The 17,874-nt window shown below is 37.9% G+C and overlaps 1 protein-coding gene across 1 annotated transcript in view; it reads right to left on the reverse strand.

Annotated features, from left to right (window-relative positions):
• Positions 1–16,888, reverse strand: part of LOC134820239 (thioredoxin reductase 1, cytoplasmic-like) — a 114,055-nt gene extending 97,167 nt beyond the window's left edge. The window contains exon 1 of the mRNA XM_063830462.1: positions 16,873–16,888. The gene's annotated coding sequence lies outside the window, so the exon portion shown is untranslated. The remainder of the gene's footprint in view (positions 1–16,872) is intronic.
• Positions 16,889–17,874: the final 986 nt, after the last annotated feature.

Below are 17,874 nucleotides of genomic sequence, written 5' to 3' on the forward strand. Positions count from 1 at the left end.
TGTATAAAATGATAACTTCAGAAATACATTTTTATCAAAAATATTGTTTATTCACTTTTATTTTTTGAATAAAGTTTAAATCCGGACACAGCCTTTTTAAACACAGTGTCAAAATTCAAAGTATAATCATGTGTCACATTCACTCAACAAAAATCAAAAGAGTCGTTTTCAGCCAATTCCATGCCACGACTCTACCTTAAATTAGTAAAACCCATAGTTAGCGTAGATATCGGTACAATGTTAAAAATAACTGTCATCACGCAGTGAAAGTATTTTTACAATCTTTTAAAGAACTTCATACCTCTACTTGCGAAATTTATCGGCAGATAGTTTGCTAATAAAACCTTAAATAGCATTAGCAGCAAATTCTATAACCTCTCATTATTTAAATTACAATAAATAAACACAAATTTATACACATTTGACAAGCAAAACTAGTTATTAGGTTATTGCGCAGATTATTTTATTTAGATATCAAGCTCAGATCTACATTTAAACATAAAACATCTAAAAACACAATGTCGCCTTACTGGGCGCGGCGGCGCTCAGCCTGTCATTCCGCCGAATCTCTATTCGGCGTAATAGAGTTAATATGTTTATGAATAGAGTAAATATGCTTATGAAAATAATAGCCTGGGCCGGTCCCCAGGTAAAATGTCGCCCTTCAAATTAAAAAGTGGATATTTTAAAATTATGAATATTTTCATGTCTCTACTGAGCGTTTTTCGGATGATTCCGACGTGCCGTTTTCTTCCATGTGCTTAGCTTATTCTCATTACCCTATGGAAATTGTTTAGCATCCTTCTCTCGATTGGTGCGGTTATTGTTACTTATAATATCTCTTACAACAATTTCCTTCAAATTTTATCGAATATTTCAGTTTGCTCAGATTCAGTAACAACAGTAACAATTCAGCTCCAGTCTTTGTTTCCTCCTTTAGTTTCACTCTTGTTGCTTGCTTATCTTCCTATAACAACTGTCTCCACCTTTTCCAACTCCTTAAGTTGAGCTTTTATTGCTTCCTCTGCACCTTTTCCCAATACTTCAGATTCCTTCTCTTTTTCCTCCCATAGTTAACCTGTTTTGTACGTTACATTGTTACTTGTAATTCCTCTAATTATTCGCGGCTGTACTTTTCCTCCCTTGTATCAGCTACGTTTGCTTGCTTTTGTTTTACTATCCTCTAGTTTAACGTTTACTGCTACATCATTTACCACCAATATTCCATCTTTATTTCCGCTTTCCCCCGCTTGAGTTGATCGCAAGCGAGATGAGATTTTCTGTATTCCCATATGCAGACTTGCCCATGATCCAAAGATAAAACAACTCGTGGTCGTTTTCACAAATCTCTTAAAGGTGTCGTTAGTTGCTATGTAGATAAAAGGATTGCTGAATGAAGATATGAACCCAACGAAGAGTCCTATGCGGAAGCTGATGGGGGCGGAATGGAAACTGTGAACAAACATCTGGTACTGGACAGCAAAAGGAGTGAAAGTAACAACGAATGTGAGAGTTACGAGGAGGACGATGACCAAATTCTTTCTGTTGACCCTCCTATTGGTGGACCTGACTGCGAATACCACTAAGGTGGCGTTAATGATAAGCAAGGAAATGCAAGGCAAAATGACGAATATAATACCCATTACTCTTTCCACCAATGGGTTAAAATCCTTCATTGTTCCATCCCCATCGAGTTCATAAGCTATACAAGTACTGTGAATTCTGGAGAAACGCACTTGAGCTTTTTTGGTGATGAATACTGAAAAAAGCTTGCGGGCAACTCCTAACAGCATGAGCGAGAGAACGAAGAAAGTAACCGCCAACCTCTGACGTCGGGTGCTCACTAAATTTCTAAGAGGGTACAAGCATCTGATTAGCTTATTCAGGGAGAGGAAGTTGATGAGAAACATATTTCCAATAAAAAAACTGTATTTGTACGCAAAGATAAGTTTACACATGGTCGCACCCAACAACCACGAGCAATCCAAAAAGTAGGTTATAGCCGTGGGAGCAAGTACACAGATTCCGTTCAGGATATCCACCGCAGCTAGATTCTGGATAATCCAAACGCACATTTTGTCCAGTTTTATGGCATTACGTGCTATCGTCGCAAAGAGGACAAACCCATTCCCCATAAAGTCCAGTAGGATCACAAGTAGAGTGTAGGAACCGGACACGAGATTCAGCACGGTAGTCATTCTACGGAAAAAAAAATTCTTGTAACTGATTGTATTGTTTAGAAGAGGGCAACAGTATAAATAAATGGCAAGTTTTGAGAAGATCTAGTCATATGGGGAGGAAACAGCCTCGGTAAAACGGGAATTGTGGTAAATAAGTTTTTACTGTACTATGTATTCGTTGCAGCGGCAGTCTTAACCTACTTTAATTTGAACCTTAAACCCATCATGAAATTATGGGTTAGTCCATGCATAATGCATATTATGCATAGCTGCATGTATAAACACCATCTCAGAGGTCTCCTGGTCATTGCTGTACTCCACTTAAACCCTCCCCCAGATTTACTACTATAAGCGCCCTCATACACTTGACTCAAGGAAGTCCCTATAACCGAAGTATAACCTATAAAGCAAGCCGCTTATCATCCTATTAACACAATATGGGCTTATATAGTAGAGTACAAGGGTACCCGGCACACCTATTGTACTATCGCTTATTACTTTATAGCTAGGGGGCGTCAGCTGTTTTGAATAAAACATGCGCTCTGCATATTCATTATACAATGATAGTAAATACATAAGTCATAATTTTACCAAAACCCATATTCATGGGTAGAGTGGACCGCTGCCAGTGTCTCTCTTTCCCAAACAAAAGGAAATGATATTAATTTGATTGACCGTTCTCAAATGCAAAATGATACCGAGAATGAAATCGGTCGCTCGCTTTTTCCATTCATTCACGGCTTACGAATTGTAATAAATTTCGATTGATTACATCAGTCAGATGCTGTACAAATCTCTTTGGGTTGCGTTCGGATCGATACCTAGTATTTCGGGGTAAGGGTAGTAGTTATTGCTTATTGAATTAGCTGAAGTTTATTGAATCTTTATTGCCGAGTACAGCTGCCTTTGGGTAGATCTTCTTAATCTATTACAATTGTAAATGAATGGGAAAAGCGAGCGACCGATTTCATTCTCGGTATCATTTTGCATTTGAGAACGGTCAATCAAATTAATATCATTTCCTTTTGTTTGGGAAAGAGAGACACTGGCAGCGGTCCACTCTACCCATGAATATGGGTTTTGGTAAAATATCATCTCTTTTTGATTATAATGTCAGGGTATTTTATAAAGTCGAAATATAAACTGATATCTTCATTAATTAATAAGGAGGAAGTTTCAACGATTTCGAAATTTTCCTTTAAAAACATTTCCTTGTGTTTAGGTAAGCATATCGGTCGATCACTGACTGAATATGCCACCTAATACTCATTCAAGTTGGCATTAAATTCATATATAATGACATTAAACTGTCGTGGCAAAGCAGAATTTGTTGGAAATCACGAATGAGCAAAATTCTCACCTTTCGCACGTGCAAACTTTGAGCGGACGTTGCGTGCGCATCCAATATTGAATCGCCGTAAATTTTTTCATGTAATTGTTTTATATATAGCTTGATAAGCATGCAAAGTTTGAAAGTATTTCAAGAAGAACTGTAATCACAACGGCACTCTAAAGTTGACAGAAAATGACGAAAACAGCAATTTTCAGTGATTTTAGCAATTTTCTATCAATTTGGGCGTGTCCCCACGTGTGCAACTTTTCGATTTTCAACTTCAAAACTAGCCTAATGCACAATTTATACCTATAGGAAGCAGAACTGAGCTCCTCAACTCAAGGCATGGCCCAACACCAGAGAATACTAAATCGCAAAATTGACGTTTTTATAAAATAATTCTTCAAAAAAGCACAAACTTCAATGACGAATATCTTTATGAAGGAGCAAGCTAGAAAAACTTTCCGGTAGATTTTCAGAATGCTTGAACAATTATCTAAGATAAAAATCTCCTCAGATTTTGAATAAAATTACTCCTTAATGGTTTAAAATTAATTTTAAAAGTTATTACTTTGTCAAAAATCAAGTTTTAAAAACGGTTAACTTCATGACGTCATCAAGGGGTGTTTATGACGTCAAATAATTTTTTTATACAATGTAAACTAAAGTGTAAACAATTATTTGCAAGACCTGTGGTCGGAAATGGCTTTATCTTTTATACTTTTGAATCTATGGACAATTAAATACAGGCTACAATTGACTGGCAAAGCGTCTATCCCTGAATATGTATATATATATATATCACGACAATCTGTCGTAAAACAGGGGTTCTAGAAAACCCATTTCCCGATACTCCTGAAACCTGAAACTTTTTTTGCAGTCGATTTGATCAACGTCTAGACGCCCTGAAAAATTTCAGATCTCTAACTCAATTTTAACATGGTTTTTAAGGCACCTGAATATGGCGATTTTGGGTTTTTTACCGAATTTCGTATAACAGTGCTGGCGAGTATTTTATGCAAATTTCTTAAAAATCTCAACATAACTATTTTTTATTCCTGTCATCTTTGACATCAAATTAGAATGTTTTGAACTAAAAATAATTCTGCTTAACGACTTCCGATGAGTCTTAATGCCTGGAAAACTCCTGCCGGAGGCGGCGGCCTTCGGCCGCCGCCTCCGGCCGGAGTGCACGCTTCGCGTGCACAAAAGAGGCTTGTAACGTGTACCAAAGGGGGTATAATAGTAAAGGGGGTATAATAGTAAAGGGGGTATAATAGTAAAGGGGGAACATAGTATACCCACAATAAATGCAACGGTCGTGCTTGCCAGCACTGTGATATCATGTAGTTATGCATAATGCAACCACCTTGCTGTCTTTGTTTAGTTGCGCGCAAGTCTCACCCTGGTGCGATCACCATGGTGATCATAATAATATCGACATAATTACTATGATCTTATCATTATAAGCGTAACAAAGTCCCTGACGATTGTCGTTTATTTATACATCCACAAGAAACTTTTAGTTTGACAATAACATCGTTTACTCTGTTACGCTTAAAAAAAAGCTCCTATTTTAATTTATTTATTACTATTACTTGAGCACTTTGCTGAAAGGAGAAACAAACACGCTTGTAATAACTATGATTAAACTGTGATAGCCAGGCGACAATAATGACAATGAGCAATATCAAAGTCAAATCAAAAAGCACCAACTAGCAATGGACAATCAAGTCCTACTACGATGGATATCAGCTCATAAAGGCTATGATGGTAACGAAAAGGCAGACTCTCTTGCCAAAAAATGCTCTGATAACTTGGACTCCGCCCAAGTGCAACCACCAATACCAAAAGTATTATGGAAGGGAGCGCTGCGGAGTATAAGTCATCGGAAAATGAGGGAAAGATGGAGAACGTTGTCCAACACTCACTTCAAACGAGTATGGATCAGACATAAGTTCGCCAGATCAATCCCGAAACTTGGCAAAGAGAGCACAAGAACAGCGACACAATTCCTTACTGGACATTGCGAACTAAACTACCAAATTAATAAGTTCAAGCCGACAACGGTCCCCAAAATTTGTCCACACTGTCTCATGGAAGAGGAGACAATGAACCACTTTATTGGTCAGTGCCCGAAATGGTCTTACCAACGAGGAGGATACTTTGACTCCTTCTATCTTAGTGTGACAGACATAGTGGACAAGTTCTCACTACAAAGGATCATCGGCTTCATACAAGCAACAAAACGATTCACTAAATGCAAAGAAAACAAAATTTAAATTTTTTTTCTCGACTTATTAATTTTACCGGGGTAAACACAGGGCTCCAATGCTCTATCTTACAGTGGTCACGATCTTTCCATCAGTGATATTGACCACAGCCCCCTACGAAGAAGAAGAATAACTATGATTATGTAGATAACGTTAACCATAAAGACGAAGAAATCAGTATGTGTCCATCGTTTGCTATCATTATACTGCCGTTCCCTGAGAGAAGGCAGTAAGTCCATTTTTCGAAATTTTGAGATATTGGTACCAAAATTTTCAGGAAAAGATTCTCTACAACTTAAGCTATGAATCACCTTATAAAAATACTGTTTTAGCTGTCACGAAAGGCAGTAAGTCACACAAAACTAGACAATTTAGCACGTAATCCCAAAACCTTCCCTGAGAAAAGGCAGTAAGTCCATTTGTACAGCCTTCTCTGAGGGAACTTTTTCCGTGAGGGAACTTTTTCCCTGAGAAAAGGCAGTAAGTCCAGATTTATTTGCAGTTTTTATAGTTTTTGGCCTATAACTTCCACAGTTTTAGTTATATCGAAATAATTTTTATTTGGTCGTAATCAGCTCAACAAGCAAAAAATTTTGGTACTAATAATTCAAAATTTAAAAAAATATTATTTTCAAAATTTTTGAACCTGAACACAAGGGTCCCCCCTTGTGTGAATTATTGAAACATTTTTTGAAAAATTTGGTGCTTTAAATATTGTATGTTCAAATATTTTTTCCGAATTAATTCGTCTGACCAAGCTGAATACGATGCTGTAAAAATTATTCCAAAATATTCGATATTTAAGGATTTATAGGCATTTTGAGCGAGAAATTATCCATTTTTCGTCAATATTACACACTTGCAATGCACAGGAGGCCCACATAATTATATTGCAAGGATATGATCAAAAATATAGAAATGTTGTCTTTTTTGAGTTGACTTTATCTGAGGAAAAATGGACTTACTGCCTTTCTAGAGAGGAATCGGTTGAAATCGATCCTGATAAAAGGCAGTAAGTCCGCAATTCCCTCAGAAAAGGCAGTAAGTCCAATGCGGATGGGAAAATAGTTCAGTTATTCTGATGAAAAATGGTTTTTATAGATCAGTGTTGGCGAATTTATGCTTTTTAGCATGTTTAGGACATATGACAATAATTTATTTACACATAGATGTCAAAATTAACCCCGTTTATACGAATAAAATTTTAAAATTGGAAAAGGGTCAAACAGTATTATATATACATTCAATTAAATCAAGTGATGCAATTGGCAGAGCACAATCAAATTTTAAGTGTTGCAATTGGCAGAGCACAATTCATTGCTACCAATAATTTTTTCAAAAACATTTTAACAAAACACATGATCTACTCCATTATAGGGGCAGGGATGAGGTTGTATGAAACTTCTGATAGCTGAATCTCACGTTTGGTGTCCACCTTCTTTCCTCGGTACCCTCGTAGAGCAATACGAGTTGTTCTCAACATTGCAAATCTTATCCTAGTTCTCACGTGTCTTACTACATCGCAGTACCTTTCCTTCCTTTTTCTTGCAATGAGGTCTGCTACTCTGTTGACGAACTGCTTACACTCTTTAGACATAATATATACGAATAAAATTACCTAAAAAACGACAAACACGTTTGTCCCATTTTCTCAAAATGACATAGATGTGACTTACTGCCTTTTCTCAGGGAACGGCAGTATATAGGAGTAAAGGTTGTTGGATAGTAATATAAATATCTAAATAAATGCTCTTTTTACAGTTCTATTGCCGAACTAGAGTCCTGGTAGCGCACTGTCCAACTTTAGGGAATGTCGAACTACAGTATGTGTACTGTGTGCCGTTCATATGTCAGATAATCTGCTTTAAATCGTTTGTTATTTTTTCTGGAAGTAAAAGTTTTTCGAGCAAAAAAAAAAATAATTTTTTATGATGAAATTTCAAACCATTAATAGTCATTGCAACGCTAAAAATACTTTAGTCATACTCTAAGTCTAAGCAATGAAGCAAACGAGATATGAACAGAACTTCTGAACACTTTTTAATTTATATCAATTCTCTGCCAATCTTGAGTCAGATAGATGACGTTATGGCGCAGCTCAGAATAACACTTTAATAGTATACCTAAATTAAGCCCTTTTAGATTACGTATTTAAGTGAAGTCAAAACTTCAGTGCGGTCTTGACAGCATGTGACAAATATGATGTAATCTAATTCTTCAGTACCTTCTACTTTAAAAACGTTTTTGCTCGTAATCACATTCATACAGCTTTAAGTTTAAGAGCGACCCATACCAAATTAGTACAAAATAGCCAACTTTTATAGAATCTCAGGTGATGCTGCCCTTGGTCCTAGTAAATTTCGTAATATTAATGACGTCCGTATTGGAATTGGAATTAGTGACAAAACAGTTTCCTGGTATGTAGGCTTTTGCAGCTTTAATGACAAGAGTGTATGAGTATTGAGCATAAATCGCCAGATAGTAGGGTTGGTGCGGCCCATTAAGGATCGAAAACCGTTGTGCCAAGTGCCAACCCTCAGCAATGTTGGAATTGTTATCCTAATCAGATATATCTTCATACGATGCGTGTGATAGGAATTAGGATCATATGCTGCTTACGAGTGACTCAGTGGATCACATACTGCATACTTGGCTTGAACTGACCCGAAGGAATTATGATCAGTGGATCAATTCGAAATACATGACGTGAACCCACGAATCGGGTCCACATTTGTCTTAGATCCCGGAGGATCATTATTTTTTAATCTCGGCTATTGCCCAGGTGCACTGTCACTGATTGCACTTTGCAGAAATAGAGGTTCCTTAATTTGTTAATCAAAGTGGTGTTAGTATTATTATTAAAGGCTAAAGTCTTGTGTTACCCTTTATAGAATAGGTAAGCTTCCAATATATTGGCTGCATTTCATAGTCACCATCATCATTACCTCCGTTATCTTAGAAGTTAGAACAGTTCCATTCCTACTGTGTTACAAACTCTTCACTACAGATTTCCAGCGAACATGTGAATTGTGAAGTGATATGCATCAGAAGGTATTGCCATAGTCTCTAGTTCGGTACCACAAAAAGATTCTTAGTCGGCTGTTTCCGGAGAATGAGAAGCGCCACAATATCTCTTTATTATCAATCCTCGTGCTCATACATTATTATGTCCAAGGAAGAGTCACTGTGGAGTAACTATACTCATTATTTACTTCATACTAATTTTATATACTTGTTGCAGAATTCTATGGGCGATCTCAATAATTATATGGCCATCAAAGTGAACAAGGAACTTTGATCTCGTCAATATTAAAGTTACGACACTGAGATAATGTCACAACGATCAATCGGACCACTTTGATACCAAAGCTTTTGAGCAAATTTGACTGATTCTTCCATGATACCTCAAATTCAATGGAGCTGGTTCTACTCGAAGGGAATCACTTTTTTGGCTCGTTTAAATGCAGTCAGCCACTATCTACCCCATCAGACACAAACTATGTAGTGTAGTTGATATGTTCCCATGTGAGGGATTTTTCCACCCAGAATTACCTTTACCACTTTACCACTTTACCACTTTACCACTTTACCAATTTACCACTTTACCACTTCACCACTTTACCACTTTACCACTTCACCACTTTACCACTTTACCACCCGGGAACGACTATAGACCCATTTCCGGTTTCGGTAGGGGGATTTAAGAACAAAGCCACAGTTATCTAGTGTGACTTCCAACATGTTAAATTTAACCAGCTCCTTCACAAACATCTCCGCAGCTGGATAGCATTATCTGTGTAATTATTAAATGGTTACAATCACTATTATAGCAGTGGTCATTATAATTTGAGATCTCAAGAACGATCGTAAGATTATCCATAACCGTTACGAAGTTCTGTAATTTTCAATTACAATTACTCTAGTAGCAGGGCATAGTTGAGTGTGCACTTCGATGTACACGATTTCTGATAACACAGGGTTGCTTGTTAGGTCATTCTAAACCAGAATCGTTTAGGTGGACAATTTGTTTCGCTAGAGACAACCCCTACAGGGCAAATTTTCTAAATTACCCTCAGTCGCGTATACGGGATTTTCGTATTTCGGCTCCTGAAGGTTATAGAGACTTCATTTTTGGCGTAAAATTACCGCAGTGGCCACATTTATATACAACTTATTAATCAATGTATGGTCTAAAATTGTTTGTTCCCGAGATATCTGCAAAAAACTAATTTAAGCTCAGGCGTAGGCACAAATTTCATTAAATTTGTATCTCAGCTTCTGAAGGTCTTAGAGACTCAAACTTTGGCTTAAAATGACCGCAATACACATGTTTATATTGACACTATAAAGGTCATAAAGGTCCAAAATGCTTGCTTTTGGAAAAAATCCAGAAAAACTGATTTTCACTGGGGCGAGTGAAAAAAATCTACTCTAGAAGCTAATTGAAATCGAGTGTGCAGTTTGGTGTCTACACATTTTCTAGAAACCAGGTCCTTTGTAAGGTCATTCTGGATCAGAATTGATAAGGTACGCAATTTCTATCAGTAGTTCCAACCCTAGGGGGGAAATTTCTAAATTACCCTCTGGCGCAAATATATGACTTTTGTATCTCGGCTTCAGAACGTTGTAGGGGCCTCTCTTTTAGCTCAAACTAACTGCAAAAGCCACATTTACATACAAGCAATAAAGCAACATAGGGTTTATAGTGCTTAGCTTTGGAGATATTCATTAAAAACTGTTTTAACTTTCGTGCATCCTAAATTAGTAACATCAAACATGTAATTAATTTTGGTATCCTGGGCTAAAAAAGTCTTACAGACACTTTACTTGCAGAACAGCAAAATGTTCAGCATGAACACATTCAGATAATGTTTATGGAGCAACACAATTAAGTTTCAGAAGCTCTTTCCAGCTATCTTATCTTATCCCCAAATGTATATACATCTAACCATCTCTCTGGCTACTTCAAACCACTTCAATCCCCAAATTTATACATCTGACCATCTCCCTGGTTGCTTCCATTTCGTTAAAGCCAACGCTCGACCGGGACCGCTTGTTTGGCCGGGACTGGGACTGGGAAAAAGTGCCAGGACCGGGATTAAGACCTGGATTAGGGATCGGGATTAAGCCGGGATCCCGGTCTTACCACAAGTTGGGCTCTCTCCAGTACTGTTTGGCTATTATGGCTAATCAACTCCAATCCAACCTTATGTAGTAGAATCTACTTCTAGTTTCCTTCAATTCTGCTACCTCCACTCTAGCTCCTTCTAGCAATCTCTGAATGCTATTTCCTGCTTTATCTAGCTTCCACCAACACCCAATAATTGTTGTTTAAATTTTACCACTAGCACCTGCAAATTCTAGCCCTATCCAGCAACCTCAGACGTACTCCTACTCTGTTCAGCTATTGCCAGCACTTGCAAATTTTATCCCTATTAAGCAACCTCAGACTACTTTCTGCTCTATCCAGCTAACACTAGCAAACGGTACCCACAAATTTTAGCTACTTCGGGCTACATCCATCCATATTCAGTTGGTTGAGCACTCTCAAATTCTATCTGTTTTTACATAATTCATGCTACCTCCAGGCTCCAGCTAGAATTTGAGGGTGCTTGTGTTATCTGGATATAGCATAAGGTAGTCTGAGTTTGCTGGATAAGACTAGAATTTGCAGGTGCTAGTGATAGCTTAACACCAATAAGTGGATGTTGGTGGAAGCTAGATAGAGCAGGAAGTAGCATTCAGAGGTTGCTAGAAATAGCAGATTTCCTCTTCCTCAATGAGCTGGAAATTGTTGAATGCAGCTGAGGCAGCCGGAAAGAGCCAGAATAAATTGTTGCTGGCGGTGCTATAAAAGGCAAGAGGTAGCTTAAGTTAAGTTTGCTAGAAAGAGCAGAGGTTGGAGGGGCCAGGGGGCCTTGCGGAATGCGGTAGTAGCTAAATAGATGTAGCCGAAGTAGGTGAGAAGAGCTGGAATTGGTGGTTTCTGCCCACTGGTGGTACCTGTATAGAGCAGGAGGTAGCATTCAGAGGTTGCTAGAAAGAGCTAAAATTATAACGTGCTGGTGGTAGCTGGGTAGAATAGGCATGGCATAGAGGTAGCAGAATTAAAGGTAGCTAGAAGTAGATTCTACTTCATGAGGTGGGATTGAAGTTGATTAGCCATAATAGTCAAACAGTACTGGAGAGAGCCCAACTTGTAGTAGCTATAACGAGATAGTTAGATGTTCATGTATAAATTTGGGGATTGAAGTAGTTTGAAGTAGCCAGAGAGATGGTTAGATGTATACATTTGGGGATAAGATAAGATAGCTCATAGCTGGAAGGAGCTTCTGAAACTTAATTGTGTTGCTCCATAAAGATTATCTGGATGTGTTTATGCTGAACATTTTGCTGTTCTGCAAGTAAAGTGTCTGTAAGACTTTTTTAGCCCAGGATTCCAAAATTAATAACATGTTTGATGTTACTATTTTAGGATGCACGAAAGTTAAAACAGTTTTTAATGAATATCTCCAAAGCTAAGCACTATAAACCCTATGTTGCTTTATTGCTTGTATGTAAATGTGGCTTTTGCAGTTAGTTTGAGCTAAAAAAGAGGCCCCTACAACGTTCTGCCGAGATACAAAAGTCACATATTTGCGCCAGAGGGTAATTGAGAAATTTCCCCCCTAGGGTTGGAACTATAACTGATAGAAATTGCGTACCTTATCAATTCTGAACCAGAATGACCTTACAAAGGACCTGGTTTCTAGAAAATGTGTAGACACCAAACTGCACACTCGATTTCAATTAGCTTCTAGAGTAGATTTTTTTCACTCGCCCCAGTGAAAATCAGTTTTTCTGGATTTTTTCCAAAAGCAAGCATTTTGGACCTTTATGACCTTTATAGTGTCAATATAAACATGTGTATTGCGGTCATTTTAAGCCAAAGTTTGAGTCTCTAAGACCTTCAGAAGCTGAGATACAAATTTAATGAAATTTGTGCCTACGCCTGAGCTTAAATTAGGTTTTTGCAGATATCTCGGGAACAAACAATTTTAGACCATACATTGATTAATAAGTTGTATATAAATGTGGCCACTGCGGTAATTTTACGCTAAAAATGAAGTCTCTATGACCTTCAGGAGCCGAAATACGAAAATCCCGTATACGCGACTGAGGGTAATTTAGAAAATTTGCCCTGTAGGGTTGTCTCTAGCGAAATAAATTGTCCACCTAAACGATTCTGGTTTAGAATGACCTAACAAACAACCCTGTGTTGTCAGAAATCGTGTACATCGAAGTGCACACTCAACTATGCCCTGCTACTAGAGTAAATGCACACAGTCTCATAATTAATAGAATATTACCATTTAAACATACCTTTTAGTTTTTGGCCTTTTCGTGGACGAACCTTATTCGAGTAATATGCCTTTTTATAATTACTTAATTATAATGCTCATAATTAGTATTAGTATATGCTCAAAGTGTGGGAACTTTTTCGTTTCCGATATTAATTGTAGATACAAATTAAATGTGTCAGGTCTTACTTATTTCTGATTGCTTTTCATTTACTGCTGTGTACTTAGACAATTCTTAAAGGATAATCTTACTATGTAATGATATATTATTGGATGAGAATATGGTCAATCCAGGTCTAGTCTATTGCAATCTTTTATTGCCGACTAATCTCGAACATTGCACTGATAGTACTTTTGTTCAAATTTCTGATTGTTTCTGAATAGACTCAGAAGACAGATTCTAATGGAAATAAATAGACAGATCCATTAGAATCTGTCTTCACTGAAAAAAGTACTATCAAAATGAGACTCAATAACACTACACGAATCCACCAGGTTACTGCGCAGATATTTTATTATTTGTCGTTAATCCTAGCAGCGTCCAGCGATCATGACGTTTTTAATCTGTAGTCTGTACTGCAGTACTTAGTAATAGTAGTTCGTTTAAATTCATGTTAAATTGAGCTTCACTTCTTGAATCCAGTCAGCAAATATTGATCTAGCAGCTAATCGATATAAATAAATAAATAAATTCTATTATTTATACCACTCTTCGACAACAGAAACATTTAACCAAACCATTCAAGCGTTATCTATTTTAAAATTATTCGCCTTACAATTGTTTATATCTATATTCTAACTATGTACTAGCTTAACATAAGAAAATATTAGGGACATAACGTCATAACATACTCTCATACTCTGGTGCACATGTAATATATTTAAAGATTTTGAGGTTCTTTTGCGATAGTCAAAACGCGACAACTAGCGCTGGATGGCGACAACTAGCGCTATCCAGCGCTAGTTGTCGCCATCCAGCGCTAGTTGTCGCTATCCAGCGCTGGATAACGCTGGCCAGCGCGAAATATATATGTTCGATAATTGTCGCTATCCAGCGCTAGTTGTCGCTATCCAGCGCTAGTTGTCGCCATCCAGCGCTAGTTGTCGCTATCCAGCGCTAGTTGTCGCTGGCTATGCGACACTGTCGCACGCGATAGTTTGCGATGGCCAGCGCAACTGGCCATCGCAGAAAACAGTTCGATAACTAGCGCTGGATAGCGACAACTAGCGCTGGATAGCGACAACTATAGCGCTGGCCATCGATATCCAGCGCAAAATTTTTGCGCTATTACTCGTCAGCTAGCGCTAACCAGCGCTAGCCAGCGCTAACCAGCTGGCCAGCGCTAGCTGACGAGTAATATCGCAAATATTTTATTTTTATATTTTGCGCTGGCCAACGCTGGCCAGCGCTAACTGCACTGACGAGTAATATCGCAACTATATTGCGCAGGCCAGCGCTGGCTGACAAGTAATACTAATATCGAGCGTGCTAAATCACTCTACAGTCAGTCGATCTTCGAGATTGTTCTAAAAGGGCCCCCGATGGTTGTAACCAACTTCAATCGATGTATTTTCGGACGCTAATTCCGAATCAACCCCCATGACATAGGGTTAAAATGCTCTCCTGACGAGATATTGGCGAAAAACTGTATCGATCACGTGATATGACCGTATAAGGAAGTTAGTCTAATTTCTCGTTAGGGTTAGGGTTTCAGCATATGTTTTTGTTAAGGATTGGGTTAGGGTTAGGGTTGGGATCAGATTAGAGGGTTAGGGTTTCGAGAAGTCGTTCAGAACCAGCTAGAGTCAGAGAATGGGTTAAAAAAGTCACGTGACAGTCGAGTGTAAAGTGATTAATCATCATCCGAGTAATATCTAATCGCAAGTATATGATTTTGATACATTGCGCTGGCTAGCGCTGGTTAGCGCTGGTGCATGGCTAGCGCTGGTTAGCGCTGGTTAGCGCTGGTTAGCGCTGGCTAGCGCTGGCCAGCGCTAGCTGACGAGTAATAGCGCAAAAATTTTGCGCTGGATATCGATGGCAAGCGCTGGCCAGCGCTGGCTATCGCTTAGCTGGCCATCGCAAACTATCGCGTGCGACAGTGTCGCATAGCCAGCGACAACTAGCGCTGGATAGCGACAACTAGCGCTGGATGGCGACAACTAGCGCTGGATGGCGACAACTAGCGCTGGATAGCGACAATTATCGAACATATATATTTTGCGCTGGCCAGCGTTATCCAGCGCTGGATAGCGACAACTAGCGCTGGATGGCGACAACTAGCGGCAGCGCTGGATAGCGCTAGTTGTCGCCATCCAGCGCTAGCTGTCGCGTTTTGACTATCGCAAAAGAGCCGATTTTGATTCATAGAGTATATGGGAGTTCATTTCATATTTTAGAACGACAGTAAATACATGCCGCGTTAGTTTTTCAGTTCTGCTAAAGTGACGTTTGAGAACTTAATAAATAGAAGTCATTACCTTGAACTTCTTCTACGAATATCCCTTTTACAGTTTATTGTATTGATAATCGAATGATTATCAATTTATACAAAATCTTGATCAAATGTTCAAATAAAATTCGTTAGTGAACATTCCTATTATTTGCTCACCGTTTTGTCCGTCGTGAAAAGAACCATTTAAAACGCAGAATTAAATAGTTTGTTGTAATAAATAAGCGTACATTCAACATTGTTGTCATTTTGTGCTACTATCCAACTGAATACAATGGAATTCATTTGCACAACAATTTGAAGCTACTTTCTATATGAATATTTATACCTTACGAGGACAATGCTTCAAAAATGCTAATTGCTAATGTACATGGAAAAGCTGTAGTTTACTAACGCTACGGCCGCGAGAAGATGGCCGCTAAAGCTTAAGGTGCAGTTTTATTGTAATTTTGAGCTTTTGGCGGCAAGCTTTTCTCTGCTGAGGCAAAGTTCTTATTTCTTTATTTGTATTGAATATGTAGATAATGGACATTGAGTCTACCATGCCCATTCACATTGAGACTGCCCATTCACATACAACATATCTTAAACAACTTAAGTCATTTATAAGTTTATATTATGACGAAACATATCTGGATCTATAGCTGCAGCTATATATCCAGCTAATAGCCAGCTATTAGCCACACTGTATCCATTAGAATAGGTCCATTTGAGTTAGTCCAACTGTTATTCAGAGAGTTAGTAGCATAATAGCATAATATAACAAAGAGGTACCACTGCAGTTAGACCAACTGTTATTCAGAGAGTTAGTAGCATAATAGCATAATATAACAAAGAGGTACCACTGCAGACCCTCACATCACATGACCCACTATAAGCTGCCCACTACTTATCTCCAGTCTAGATAGCAGTGCTGTGTATAAATAAATATATCCACGAAGATTGTTTGTATCTTTTAGAGACAAAGATACGATCACAGTAATTTATTGGAGAGCACAAATTACAATCTATAAATTAATATATTTATGATCTTAAAGATATATTCATCGTATCTTAGTCTCTTTTAGGGACAACGATACGATGATAGAAATTCGTTGGAAAGCAGAAATTACAAACTTTAAGCTTGTATTGGGTCATCTGGTGGATTCGTGTAGTGTTATTGAGTCTCATTTTGATAGTTCTTTCGTTCAAATTTCTGATTGTTTCTGAATAGACTCAGTGAAGACAGATTCTAATGGAAATAAATAGCTGAATAACGTATCGACATTTCTACGTCATACTCATATTATTATTCTCAAATTATTTGTTAAATAGAAGTGTTGAAAGTATTAAAATTGTATTGGGTCATTTTAGGCACTGCCGCTCTATAAACGGTGCATTGTGCTTTGTTTCAAAGTTTTGAATATTTTACACAGTCGCAGTGTGCTATCCCTGTGATAATTGTACAGGCAGTGCAATGCTTTTGAAGGTTTTATTTGATGATTTCTGGATTTCTGATCAACCAGCAGTTGCTCTTCTTTCTGTGAAACATTTATTTTCTCAACCCGTTTGTTTGCAAATGTTTCCTATCGTGATCACATTTTTCAAACTTTTTATTTTGTGATTTATTATATTATCGCATTTTGATTTATTGCAATTTGCATTTAACACTAATTTACAACCTTTACTATTGACTTTGAGAAAATTACCAATATTACTAATGTTACAAACCACTAGATTGTTATGCAGACTGGAGATGTAAGCTAAAAAATACACCTACAACACCTACAACACCTACAACACCAACAACACCTACAACACCTACAACACCTACAACCATGGGCAGGATCAACACAGTGGCTGAGAGTACCGCAAACATTGGTCACATTATCGTCATAGCAGTCACTATTCTAGGAACAGTTGCAGGACTTGCTTGTCTGATAAAGGCTTGTTACCACAGCTACCATCCACAAGGTGAAATTACCTCCTTTAATTCACCAACAATCCCACCAGCCAAGAAGAAAGTACCTGTGCTTAATCAACGTACCAGATCATATTTTAAACTATGAAACAGTTTGATTAATTAATTAACACTGTCAAGTGTCTATCATAATCGACTGAACGGGACCCGCTTCACCCTTACCCACATTTAATGAACAAAGGAGTTGAATATGTGGCTATTCAGAATTTCAGAAAGCAAGAAAAGTATAATAAGCTAGCAATGATTACAATCTTATCATCTGTGTTTTGGTGTTGAATGATTATTAACATTATTTGAATTGAAATTGATACGATTACCCAGGAATCGGGGTAAAT

The sequence above is a fragment of the Bolinopsis microptera genome, chromosome 8 (genome assembly GCF_026151205.1).
Source record: "Bolinopsis microptera isolate Bmic1 chromosome 8, MBARI_Bmic_1.0, whole genome shotgun sequence".
Taxonomy (NCBI): domain Eukaryota; kingdom Metazoa; phylum Ctenophora; class Tentaculata; order Lobata; family Bolinopsidae; genus Bolinopsis; species Bolinopsis microptera.